The sequence below is a fragment of the Pinus tabuliformis genome, chromosome 5_1, assembly GCF_031772625.1.
Source record: "Pinus tabuliformis cultivar Carrire ecotype Pingquan chromosome 5_1, CPIR1, whole genome shotgun sequence".
In the NCBI taxonomy this organism is placed as follows: Eukaryota; Viridiplantae; Streptophyta; class Pinopsida; order Pinales; family Pinaceae; genus Pinus; species Pinus tabuliformis.
In genome coordinates, this window is record NC_142305.1 from 597257211 (window position 1) to 597267512 (window position 10302).

Genomic DNA, 10302 nt, shown 5'->3' on the forward strand with positions numbered 1-10302 from the left:
AGAAAAGGAAAACATCACACATTCTGAATATAAGAAATCCTTCATGAATCCTGAGAAGTAAAATCAAAATTCTATTACTGAAAAGTGAGTCTTTACATAAGCCAAATACTATGCTCTGTTATAAAGTTTCCAACCCTTGTGACCTTGCTGTTTCAGCTATATATAGAGCTCTTATTCTAACTGATCGATATTCCTCCTCCAGCATGAGGGGAATTCGATTCTACCTATGATGACACCTACTAACATTTGAAACTAACTAATAAATACAACAGACTACAAATTGACAGCTCTAAAATCCTAAAACAATTAGGATTCTAATTCTACTAGATGTTCTAGACATCTAAATCAAATGGGACTCTAATTCCATAACAGCCTTGGTCTACAATCATTTTCGTTCTCTGACATCTAGTTCCCTTCTGGCGGTGGCTGTGATGGACCTTTAATGCTTCATGTTGCTCTTCAATATCACATGTTTTCCAATACCCTGAAACATAGGAAACTGCCCCTGTTTGTCGGTCCTTGGTTTGCCTCAAAATATTCGGATCCAAAGAAGCATGTCTTTATCCTTTAATTACCCAAAATAGAGCAGACTGCCACGTCCTTGATGTGCTGTCCACCGTTTTCATACGTGAAAGCCAAAACCTTTGCAAACTGTAACTGTTTCACCAATCTTGAAGTGTGATAAATATGAAATATGTTTCCTTTATGACAAAAATCCAAAGTTGGATTCGAATGCATTTTATCTCCACGTGTCTTGACCTGGTTAACTGTTAGATAGCTTCAGATGATGCCTTGTATGCCTTTTAGATGTTTCCCTTTCAAAACTCCCGCCTATAATTCAAAACTGCTTGTTTTGCGTTAAAATCATCACCTACAGCAGTTTCGTAGCGCGCTACGAAACTGCTGAGTTTTTTAAAACAGCTTGTTTCTGCAGTGATTATTTGAGGAAAGGATCTCAGAGGTTCTTGGAGTATGCGAAAAGTCGCAATTGTAGTAAAAACTCGTCCTGGAGTAAGCTCTATATGCATCAGTACAGATGAGCCAAATGATATAACAGAAACTGCAAGCGGTGATAGCCACAACAGAAAAATGGTTATAGCAGCATAATACATAAGCCCCCTTATCCAAATGCGTTCTTTACCACGAGCAGCATCAACTTGAATCCATTTTATAACCACTTTAAATTCCCTTGAACTTGAAGTTTCAAAAGGAAAAACCTCTGTCGCCAGTGTCAAAAGGTTGAGGAGCTGATGCATTTCCTTAATTGCAACTCTGGGAACTGGTAATGTTCTCCCATCTCCTTAAGTGAAACAGAAAACTCAATAATAGTGCAACTCAGGGTGTTAAACAAGCGATTAAGGAAAGACGCAAACAACTTTTCATCCAATTAGGATTTTTTCCACAGTAAATCCTGAAAGAGATTTGACCAAGATTCTCCATGTTTTGATGTTCCACACCAAACATACATATATGCCACATGCATGCGGGTTTTCTTGGCATCTACTGATCCTCATTAATTTTCTTCAACTCCTTCATATTTTTTGTTTCCACAGTGCTCCCATATAGGACAAGCTTCTGAATTTGTGTAACGTCGGCACCGCCCTGATTGTCCTCTATAAAGATGCTCAAACTGCGAACATTCTGGAATTTTACACACTTCAAGACAACTGGTTTTCCCTCAAGATTATCTGGTAATAAAACCACGGTATCACTTGGAGGAAAGTCATTTACATTGCTAAACTCCATATGTTCTTTATTTGCAAATAGTTTCACTATCTTGGACTTCCTCGGTAAGGCCTTTAATTACCAAAGAATGTAATTTGATAACTTGAGTAAATGGTATATAGATCAGTAGCTGCTCATCTGCATCACTCTCAAGGTAAAGCCCATTATATTCCCTGTAGCCCTGTTTTATTTCATTTATGGGATCCTTGTACGCATGAGAGAAACCAGACTGGTAGACAGAATTACGAGCAATTTCACAAAGATCACAAGCACTGAGCTTCCAAACCTGAGCAGCAACACTGTATTCCTCCACAAGAGGTTCTTTTGTCAAATGAATTTGTAATGGATCGTCTGTTGAAAGGGAAACATTGAGGCCACGTGCAAAAAACATGGGACAAGGATTTCGGTGATAATCCAGAAATAATGAATTGTTGCTCAAAGGGGACATGGCCAAGCCAATCTGGGAATAAATATTGCAAAGCAGGAGACTTCCTAAGATTATTTCCATGTGCAATATTGTGAGTCAACAGGAACGCAGCTGCCAAGTGATCAATATCACCAGCCTCGCCACAGTGAGGACGAAATTTAATTGTTGTCATTCCTTTAGATTCACGAAGCTTGTTGAGTGTGTACAAATTTGCATAGCAATAGTAAGCATAATATGAAAAAGCAGGATTGAAATCATTTGTCCACTGAGCTGGGGTTGGCATGTGCTTTGTGGGACGCCTTTCAGGTTTACTTTCATCATCCACCATATCAAAGCCAACCACCTGTTTCAAGAAGACATGTAGTTGAGGATGAGAACTTGGATCAACTGTAACCTCAAAAAGAGGAATGAAAATGTTATCCAAAATATTTTGAAAAGATCGAACGATTCCCATTCCCTTGTACACATTGTACAGTCGAGGAAACTGAATTAACCAGATAGCATTTTCACTGTATATCTCATTGTTAACAAACCAACTTGCCAACTGGTCCCATTCGCTTTGTTTCCTTCCATAAACAGATATTCTATACTCTGCCATCTGGTATTTACTTGCCTCCAGCTGTCATTTGACGATGTTTTGTTTGCTCTGCTCTGACTCGTTGGCAGTGTGTTTTCTGATAAAGATAAGCCTCAGTTAGAAGTCCACACTCAAGCCTGACTCTGACAGCCGTCACAGCCTCAGGAAGAGCAACTACACCTGCCCTCTGGAAGCCTGAATCTGTGATTCCAAACTGGCCATCATGTCCAGAGCAACGTAAGACCATCAAAGCTGCATCTGGATTTTGCCTTTCAAGTAAAACACGTGCCACTTTCGGATGTGTAGTCGGACTGACAATTTCTGGAAGAAGACGACAGGCCTCCTCTGTATTATCATCCAACAGATAAAAGACTAATGATTCAACAACTAAATTTCTGGTGATGCCAAAGGTTCCAGCATAATCATCCACTATATTTCTCCAGTCCGTGTTAGGAACATTCCAATGGCGATCAAATAAGTAATAAAGAAAAATTGCTCTTTTTGCAAGGATGAGACCAGAACTTCCCTCTAGAAAAAGGAGATCAACAGCTGCACGCAAATTTTCTGGTGGATATGCAGGTCGATCCAGTCCATCCTTGAATGGCGACTGAGATAAATTCCCACCTTGTCGCAGCCAGCTTAGTTCATAGGCCTCTTTTCCTAGTTCTCCATCGTAATCTTGCCCTACGCTCAGATTAGCCAAGGCATCCTCGATGAACAAAGTTGCTTGAGATTGAGACACAGACAGTGATGTATTATTTAAAACCATGATCTTCCAAAAGTTCATGACTTGGATGCTGAAAAGGAGGAAAAGACTTTGGCATGGAACCAACTGGCGAACTACTTCCAGCAAAACTGCCACTGCCAAGACATGATCCATGAGGAGAAGATGCAAGCTTTGAGGATGGTGTTGATCCAAAGAAAAACCCAACAGAATTACTAGGTGGACTTTCTGATATGATGCTTTGTCGGTTGCGAAATATTGGCTATGGATTCAAACAAATCCCCAATTTCGTAGCGCAATATGAATTATGCGCTACGAAATCACCTAAAACATGTTGCGCTGCGAATCTGATAAAGGGATTTATGTGCTGCGAAATCACCTAGACAATTTCAGTTTTGAAACGGGTTTGGACATATGATATCCATGTGAGATGTGAGGCCAATGATAGACTAAGACAGAGAATTGACCCCTTTACACATACCAACAATACTCTTAACAAGACTCCTATTCAAACTATTTAGACTCTAAAACCAGATGCAAAGACTAGACCCAAAATTGACACCAACCCTTTGACAAATAATCGAAATGAGGTGAACAATTTAAATTTTTTTTCTTGAGTGATAACAGTTGTATCCCTTATTATTATTGTTGTGCCCTTATTGTCCCCATATTGCTATTATTGTGCCCCATAGAATCCCTCTATTGTTATTTTTGTGGCTTTATATTATTATTGTTAGGCCGGCTTGATTATATTGTGACCCCTTAGACTCCTTTATAGAAATGAGGTTTTGTCATTTGAATCATCCAAGAATTGTTCATTTGTGTAATGTAAAGGAGGTTGTCCCCTCAAAGAGGCTGAATTCTAAGGTGTTGATCTATCTTTTCTATCTTTTTGTGAGTTGGTTTCATAACATTTGGTATTAGAGCTTTGGATTCTAGGGTTTCGCTGCTCCAAACAGGTTATCGTGGCATTTGTGCTATAATTTTTTTATGCGATGTTTCAGATGCTAAAAAAATCCCCATCTGGGTTGAAATTGTTCTGAACCTTGGGTTCGAATTTTAGAGCTTTTCGCACTATATTTGTGGAGATATGATTTGAGGAAGTTTACCTTTTTGTAGCCTCCCGAATTACATTCCAAACAGGTGACCTGGGCAAAATCGTCATAAATTTTGTTTTGAGCATTAGATTGAAATTTCGTACGAAGTTACAAAAAGAGGACGGACTGTAGTTTCTTGTGTATATTTTTTAGATACTAAGGTCAAAACAGTGACGTGGCACTTCATACAATTTCGATCTTCTGAAAAGGTATATAATCAGGTCATCTTGGGAGATTGTGCATAACTCTTTCTTGGAGAATCTAAATTCGATCAGACTGGTGGCATTGGAAAGAGGACACAGAGGGCTACTGCAGGTCACAATTTTAGAACTGGAAGATCTGAAATTACAGAGATACATCAGATGCAATATCGAGCTCCTACAAAGTGAAAAAAGGTGTGTAGATTTTTTTAAATTTTTGCATAAGCTTGGTTTGAAAAATTAGTTTGAAGGAATTCAAAGGGAATAGTGAAGAATTATTAGCATTAATTAATGCCCCAAAGAAAGAAAATGGAAACACCTAGTAAGCAACCTGAAAGCTCTAGCATGACTTGTGAAGAAGAGGAAGAAATGCAACACGATATATCAAAATTACAAGACCAAGTACAACAAATTTCAGTCTCACTAAAGGTAAATGAAGCCAAGATGAATGGCGTGGAAGCTAATATGAATGGCACACAAGTTAAGATGAATGGCGCGGAAGCTAAGATGGATGGCATGGAAGCTAAGATGAATGGCATGGACGATAAGATGGAAGAATTGAAGATAAATTTGAATAAGTTGCTACAAGAAATGGTCACTAATGGTGAAAGGGTAGTAAAGGAAACTCATGATGAGAACAAAAGAAGTATTGAATTGAGACTTTTGTGATCCATATCAGGTTTGAGAGAATTTTTCGGCGTAAATCACATGATATTTCTTTTGTCGACGCGTTTCGAACCAATCAGTGTGGTTCATCATCAGGACAAGTTGAAGAATCAGATCCAACGTTGCATGTTAAATAGTGAGAGCGGAACCTCCAACGGCTATAATTCTAGATCAGGTAACGGTTAAAAAGACTAACGGCTAAAATAGACCGGGAAACGGTTAGATGGACATGACTAGGGACATAACCATACTTAGTAAAGAACTAAATATTAATTAATGAAATAGATATATTACCCAGAGGTTTTACCCATTATAAAAATTATATTATAAATATATAAATATATATATAAAATAAATAAATAAATAAATAAATATATATATATATATATATATATATATATATATATAATTAATTAATTAATTAATTAATTAAATTAAATTAATAGTTAATAGTTACATAGAGGTTAAAAATTATATATATTCATATATATATATTCATTAAATAATTATGACCTTTTTAGCTAACTATTAATTTAATTAATTTATTATATATATATATATATATATTTATTTTAATATTTATATAATTATTTATTTTCATTAAATAGTTAAGACTTTCTTTATCTAACTCTAAAATAAATTTATTTATATATTGATATATTTGTTTAAAAATTTTATTTTATTATTTTTAACCTCTATGTAATTTCATGTATCCCCTTATAAATAGTTTCTAATATATATTTATATATACTCATTTTTTTTTTCTCAGTAAAACTATGCTATTCTATTATATTATGTACAGATAAACATTACAGACAGAAAGACAGGTTGCCCATGGCCGACTGTGGCACTGTGGGTTGGCAGCTTGCAACTCCAAATTAGCCCTCACAGGGGCGACATTTCCATCCGGAATTGTATCCAAACCACTACAAAACACATCATAGTTTTCATTCCAAACCAAAATCACCCACGCAGGGGCTTTGAAGCAAAAAACTTCCCTCGCAGGGGCGACCGAGGACCTGTGCTAGCGCCCTTAATAGACCTACTAACTGAACCAAAGCATATAAAGACCTGCACATGAACTTGAAAGACCCAGACATAAACATATAACTTTTCCCATACCCAGACACAGATAGCGACCGAGACAGAAGACTTAAACCGGACCTGAACAAAAAGATGGTCGACGGAGCGTGCCGCTGAATGCTACTCCTCAGGCTTCTCCTCGATAATCGGAGCCCATCCATAATGCTCAGGGAGGCCTTCCCATTCTTCCCCTGCAGCTTTCTTGGAGGACGACGCCTCCTGCTTCTGAGGTTGGATGGGAGCCTGCTCAGGAGCTCCCACTGTTCTTTCCTCGGCAATTTCCGGTTGTTCATCAGATATCGTTTCCCTGCTGCCCGAACCGTCTTCATCTTCCTTGTTGTCCTTAATGAATAGGACTGAGATGTGTGCACTGATGCTTCCAAGGGTGAAAACTGCAGTGCCAAATGCTGGAAGAGAGGGTGGTCCTGCAGTGGGGTTGCCCGTGTCCATGAACTGGTTAGCCTGCATGTGGGTAGCCCCGGCCCTTCTGTGACAGTAACAACAACAACAATGGTGGTGGGAATCCGCTGCTGGATGGCGTGAGGAGCCCCCTCGACCAGAGCCGCGTCTGCATGGCATTCTTTCCCTTGGCCTGGCCATGTTGGCAGTGGAGCTGGCGGTATAAAACAGAGCTTCAATTGTAGGTTGCCCCTGCTCGAGTCGCTTCCCAGCGGAGTGAAGTTCTCTCTCCTCAACTCTTGAAAATAACACAGTGATACCCACGCCTCTGTCAACAGGGAATTCAAGCTCGAAATATCCCTTGACCGCTTGTGAACTGGCTGTAACAATCGCAACGTCTGCCAGAAGGAAGAGATTGCCTACATTAGCCTGCGCAGCGTGCCTCTCACTCTGAATATGGTTCTTCCCCATACAATCACCCAACTTAACCCTCTCAGCATTCTCTTGAATCCTGGGCGCCATAAATGCGCTCTACAACCTCCACAATTCGCCTTAGATTTCATTGAAGGCTCTGAGCTAATGCCTCAGAATTTAATTCCTCGGCGGCGATCTGGGTGTCCTCCCGCATATAATCTCGTGGCGGCACATGTTGGCCATGTGGCCTCTCACCTTCTGCCGTGCGAGCACCCGCATCCGGAGATATATACTCATTTTTAAATATATTCATTAAATAATTATGATTTTTTAGTTGACTATTAATTTAATTAAATATATAGTTAATAGAGGTTAAAAATTATATATATTCATTAAATAATTATGACTTTTTAACTAACTATTAATTTAATTAATTTATTATATATATATATATATTTATATTTATATATATATTAATTTAATTAATTTATTATATATATAAATATATTTTTATATTTATGTATATATATTTATTTTAATATTTATTTAATTATTTATTTTCATTAAATAGTTAAGACTTTCTTTAACTAACTCTAAAATAAATTTATTTATATATTGATATATTTATTTAAAAATTTTATTTTATTATTTTTAACCTCTATGTAATTTCATGTATCCCCTTATAAATAGTTTCTAATATATATTTATATATACTCATTTTTAAATATATTCATTAAATAATTATGAATTTTTAGTTGACTATTAATTTAATTAATTATATATCTATATCTATATATCTATATATATATATATATATATATATATATATATATATAGATATATATAATTTTTATAATGGGTAAAACCTCTAGGTAATATATCCATTTGATTAATTAATATTTTAATATTTAGTTCTTTACTAAGTATGGTTATGCCCCTGGTCATGTCCATCTAACCGTTTCTCGGTCTATTTTAGTCGTTGTTTTTTTAACCGTTACCTGATCTAAAATTATAGCCGTTGGAGGTTCCGCTCTCACTATTTAACATGCAAAGCTGGATCTGATTCTTCAACTTGTCCTGATGATGAACCACACTAGTTGGTTCGAAACGTGCCGACAAAAGAAATATCATGTGATTTAGGCCGAAAAGTTCTCTCAAACAAAAGAAGTGTTAATCATGATTTCATAGACTCTAATGTTGGATTGAAGACCCACCATATTCCAAAAATCAATATGAGGAAGTTTGATGGCAAGGATCTCGCAACATGGATACTACAGATGGAGCAATGTTTCGATCTCCATAATGTGCAAAACACACAAAAGGTACGTATTGCAACTTTATATTTGGAACCAAATCAGTTTGTATGGTATCGATGGCTTTGCTCTTGTAAACAAATTGTCACTTGGGCAATTTTTTTACGGAAGAAATGACAACACATTATGAGGATACAAAAAGAAACACCTTTTTTAGCCAATTGATAAGTCTTAATCAAAAGGGTTCAATGATGGAGCACATTGAGGACTTCCAAAAATTGAACATAAGGGTAAAAGATATTCCAGAGGAGCATAGGATTGACGTGTTCATAGGGACTTTAAAGGATAATATCCAACATGAGGTTCGCCTTTGGGAACCTGATTCATTGGAGAAGGCATTCATGTTAGCAAGAAAAATGGAAATCAAAATTATGGCAACTAGGAAGCCTACCACTCACAACTATAAAGATGGAAGTGTTGTTGCCCCTAGCCTTCCACAACCTATAAGGTTGACACCACAACAATTGGAAGAAAAAAGAGCAAAAGGGCTTTGTTACAGTTGTGATAGCAAATACACTAAAGGTCATACGTGTGCTGAGAAGAAATTTTTCTACATAGATTGTGAAGAGGAGGAAGAAAAGGAACAATAAATGTCAAAAGAAGAGGATATACTCCAGGAACAAACCCTAGATAAAGAAGAAATGAATCCGACCATATCTTGTAATGTATTGGCTGGAATTACCACTCCTCAAACTATCAAGATAGAAGGACATATCAAGAAGAAAAAGTTAATAGTGTTGATTGATTCAGGAAGTACCACAATTTTATTCATTGTAAGATAGCAAAAGATATGAATTGCTTCCTATATCCAACACCAAAGTGTCAAGTGATGGTTGCAAGTGGAGGAACCATAAATTGCTCTAGAAAGTGCCATAATATCAAGCTATTCATGGGATAATATTATTGAATAGCCCAATGCTTTCCTTTCCAATGGGAGGTGCTGATGTTGTACTAGGAGTCCAATGGCTACAATCCTTGGGTACAATAGTTTTTAATTTTCAAGAATTTTTCATGAAATTTTTTGCGGAAGGAAAGGAAGTTGAATTAAGGGGTATTGCAGGGAAACCGGGAAAGATAATCAGCTCTAACCGTATGACAAAGCTTCTAAAAAAGGAACAACGAGGAGTAATTGCACAATTATGTTCGCTAGATGTTTCCACATCGAAATCATCTATTTCTCTAGATCTCCAAAAAGTCTTGGACAATCATTCCAAGGTATTTGAGACTCCCAAAGGTCTGCCACCTATTCGTGATCATGATCATGCTATTCATTTGATTCCAGGAAGTGTTCCTCCAAACATCAGGCCGTACAGATATCCCTATGCCCAAAAGAGTGAAATTGAACATATGGTTGTAGAAATGCTATAGGCTGGTATAATTCAACCTAGTCAAAGTTCTTTCTGTGCTCCAGTAGTATTGGTGCACAAGAAGGATGTAACATGGAGCATGTGTCTGGATTATAGGGAGCTCAACAAGCTCACTATTAAAGATAAATTTCCCATTCCTGTCATTGATGAATTATTGGATGAATTGCATGGATCAATTTACTTCACCAAGTTGGATCTTCATTCAGGATATCATCAAATCAGAATGAAGACTGAAGACATTCCAAAAACAACATTTAGAACTCATGAGGGTCATTATGAATTTTTGGTCATGCCTTTTGGCCTTACCAAT

At 37.0% G+C, this 10302-nt stretch overlaps 1 pseudogene; it reads right to left on the minus strand.

The window, feature by feature from the left end:
- Nucleotides 1-1753: 1753 nt before the first annotated feature.
- Nucleotides 1754-2750, minus strand: LOC149166280 (AMP deaminase pseudogene; annotated as a pseudogene).
- Nucleotides 2751-10302: the final 7552 nt, after the last annotated feature.